The sequence below is a fragment of the Montipora foliosa genome, chromosome 6 (assembly GCF_036669935.1).
Source record: "Montipora foliosa isolate CH-2021 chromosome 6, ASM3666993v2, whole genome shotgun sequence".
NCBI classification, from domain to species: Eukaryota; Metazoa; Cnidaria; class Anthozoa; order Scleractinia; family Acroporidae; genus Montipora; species Montipora foliosa.
In genome coordinates, this window is record NC_090874.1 from 49,211,754 (window position 1) to 49,215,978 (window position 4,225).

Consider the following 4,225-nt stretch of genomic DNA (forward strand, 5'->3'; position numbering starts at 1 on the left):
GTTAATTGTTTGTATAGATTCCATTTCCAGTTTATACAACTGGTCGCCTTAATTATTGCATTCGCTTTTACAACTTCTGCTCCTCCCATTTTCTTTCAAGTCTTCGCTCCTCCTTTTCTTTTGGTCTCTTCGTTCCAAGTTTAACTTCTATTGCCCTCGCCATATCATCGCCGATTTAAGCGCTTTTCTGTTGACGGCAACGATTTATGGAATTGAACTTTAACCAAATGAAAGCGTGTTTTATTTAACATTAAACTGTTCATTGAACTGATTAGTCAGTTAACTTGTCCTTTGTACAGTATCCCTCGTTTGTCATCAGCATTAAGATGTTGGGAATAGCCTCCCCTATCGAGCTGACAGAGGAGACGGAGACGACGAAACAAGAAGGGTGGGGAGGGTGGGAGCTTCTTCTTTCGTTGCCGACTTTGGCCAACTAACACATGCGCATATTTGGTGAGGTCTTATATAATAGCTAATGACGTCACGCGAGGGTGGTGAATATTTAATGTACTATGAATCGCAATGTGCCCTCGTCCAATTCAGGATTAATTTCAATTGTGTTTTTAAAAATTTCTACATTTTGTGAAACCTTTGAAAATAGGCTTGAAATTAATCCTTAATTGCAATCGGGCCCCAAACGATTACATATACTAACCCGCTACTTCCGTTTTGGGCTGTGTTTCCTGACATTGCATCTCTCACAGCCGATCAGTAGTGAAAGTAATGTTAACGCATGCATATCAATATGTCTGGTACATTTAGCTTGCTTTAACACTCATGGCTTCTCATTTGCTTGAGACTTAAAATCAATGTCACTTCAGACCACCACTGGCATTCTCCAGATGATCCTGAAAACGCATCTTGATTTTTCTCTTTCTTTGCATTTTTGCTTCGCTGGCTATCCATCTCTCATTGTACACGAATTTGCAAATAATTCAGTCGGGTCGTACCACAATGAATCGAAAGGGCTTCGCGATTGGTTACAAGAATACTAGAAGAAACAACTGAGGAAAATCATTGATTTTGTATAAAATAAATAAAAAGTAGCCTGACGACACTACAAGCATGAAGAATAGAATCCAACAAAAGCTACGATCCGTTTACTGATCAATGAAAGTCTTGTTCTTGGAATATCCACGAGAGCCAAATCTGCCAATTTTTGATGTGTGGCGCAATATCAAACGCTTTTTCCAGAAACACTTTTCGGCGCTTCGTCAGCGGGATCAGATTTTGACACTCTCATATCGTCATTTTGGTGGGTCGCTGTTTTATAATTTTCTGTAAATTCACATGCCTCCTTCTGCCAGTCTCCATTGATCTGATTCGTTTCCTCATCTCGAACTCGATTTGTCTATTTCTTCTAGTTTTTCTTCCTCAAGCTTGGAAGCAACTTGCCTCTCGTACTCTTTTGCCAACTCTTTGCAAATTTGTTTATGTTTAGGCCAGTGCAACTTTTGGCATCTCACACTGCAATAACCAACCTGACGGAACAAAGTAAATACGGATGCTTATTCACTGAAACATGCAAGGTCTTCGGGTACATTGAGTGGACAACGTCGTAAAAGAGCACCTCTAACAAAGAGTAAATCCTCAGACTCGCAAAATGGACTTGGGCAGCTTGGTCTAGCACACAGAACATGCGGAATTTCAGTTCTTTGTTGAAAGCCACCAGGCGCCGGCTTCTTGCTCGCACTTGGGGCCACCATTTGCGATGCAGAAATGGAGAGAGTAGGAACCGAATGGCACAGTACGACTGATAGTTGTCTTGGTAAAGATTTGCTATGGCTAGGGAGACAATTATTCCTACCCCCAACCCGCTCCCCTTTATTATAATTCTTACCAGTCATTCCCTTTAGCTCCCTCTTGTTCTCTCTTAAGTATTCTTTCTCCCACTGTATAATAGAGCCTCAATTAGTAAGAAGGAAAAATTTAGCCATAATATTTCATAGTTCACATTGACACAGGGCGCTTTCGAATCAACAAAAAAATCAGTGTGAAATTCCACGTTCCCAGTAGAACGGCACTTTTCGGGTTGCACAATAGCCCACTTTCGATATACAAAAATTGAGATCCTAAACAAAAGGTATCATCTTGAGGCTCTGGGGAATAAATATAAGGATTTGTATTCATGATATGACTAGCTCTGTGAGTGGGCAAGATGAAGGAAGTCCCGCGCTGTGAATGATTACCCGAGCGGGCAAGATGCCCGCTCGGGATTTCTCGCTTGGTCCCGCAAGATCAAAGATAATTTTCTTTGGTGTTTTATCCCATATAATAAATCCTTTATTGACCAAGCTTGTTCTGTCAAGATGGCTTGATATTGGCCTCGTTCTTTTTTTCCGTGTGTCGAGGTCCATAAACACGCCCCGAGATGATGCCTTTTGTTTAGGACTGAAATTTAAAATATCGAAAAGGGGCTATTTTGACCCAAGCCACAGTGAGCACGTTCGTGTAAGTTTCGCGCCAGTCAGGGAGATTCACGTGATCGTGTTTTGAGCCTGAGACAAAGAAAACAATAATTCCTTCCAATGGAAACCGATTTTTTGGTCCGACCCGTCAAACCGATCAAAGTGGACCAGTTTCAGAGGACCGTTCCATTTGATTCTAACCGAAATTTCCGGAAATTTTGGCTGAATGCAAAGCATACTTACCACTTATAATTACAAGCAGAACACTTTTTCACATTTCTTTTTTCAGTGCAAACACTACAGCAATCGCTAAAATCCGCACTAGAAAAGAAAAAAAACTCTTTTAACATTTAGATTTAAAGAGAATCGTATTGTTACTTCCTTGAATGATAAAAACAATATTGACAACATATGCACAACACGTGCAAGTGCCATGTCACCCCAGCAACAGGCCTTGTTGGAAAACAGCCGACCTATGCAACTATTGATGTTTAAAGGAAAATGAAGGCAAAAATCAGCAATTTTTCCAACATTTTTTTGGAAAGCCTGACGTAAGTAAACTTAAGTTTGTGTAGTTATTTTTTCTCGTTTCCTGGTTTTTGCGAGAAAATTACTTTCGAATTGGACTTTTACCGCCTTTTCGACCTTTTCAGTGCGGGCGCAAAAACTAAATCAGCAGCCTGTTGTGAGGTAGGATATGGGGAACAGAGATTTCGTAATCAAGAGAAACAAGGTAAACACAAGTTCTACTGTGGATATTTTCTTCGTTGCTTTGCTGTTTCTTCGCGGACTCAATATTCACGACAAACATCGGTCTGAACACTGCTTTTATATGCTTGGAGCGTTCCGTACAGTTCTCGCATGTCCTCCCATATCACACATCATAAGCTGCAAGAATGACCGCTGACTCCTCCATTCTGAGCCACAATTCTGATGGCCCAAAATTGAATAAATACAATTTTTTTAGGTGGAAAAACGTCGGATATGCCAGAAAAAACGTTGAAAGCATTATTGAGGATGGTCTTAAATAAAAAGTGCTTATTTTTTTTTAAGCAAGGGGCTGGTCGCGCGGAGTGATGCAAGTTAGACTTAGTAACATTAAAAGAGCAAATGGTTTGAACCCAGGAGTCATATCAAAACTCTGTCGTGTCGTCCAATCACAGTCACGCCTGATGGCATTCGTGTTGACAAACTTCAAAACCACATTCGTGAAGCCGGAAAGCGTTGAAAGATGCCAGAATGAAAGCCGTAGTGAACAAACTTTTGTGCATTCATGCCGCTTTTATTAGTTAATAGGACTTGTACGTAGCAGGGTCATCGCGATCGTAACTGTATTTATCAAGCCTTCAAGGAATTAACATTAATTATGCAAACAACATTTGTTCCACTATTTTGTCAACCACAATTTTTTTATTCCACTGGGTCTCCCGACCCGACCGTTTTCTCTCAGATGCTAACAATTAAATTTCACTGGCTTCAGTAAGTCCAGCCGCAAAATATTCGCAGCACAATATCCTACGAGAAAAAAGTTTATTTGCATGTTGATTCCTTGAAAGCTCAGTCAATACAGTCATGTCGGGACCCAGGGGAATAAAGAAATTTGCGCGCATGTTAATCCATTATTTATAAATAATAAGTCATAAGACCGGGATTTCACGGAATGTCCGAAACGGTAAAATAAGCACCAAAACGCACAAGAATACACCAGAGGTGAGTCACTTTTATTCATTTTATTGAATGAACGTTAAATTGAGCGTTTTTTTAGGCTTCATAATCGACGGTATTTTATTTCCCCTCTAAAGTCTTTTCAACGGCTG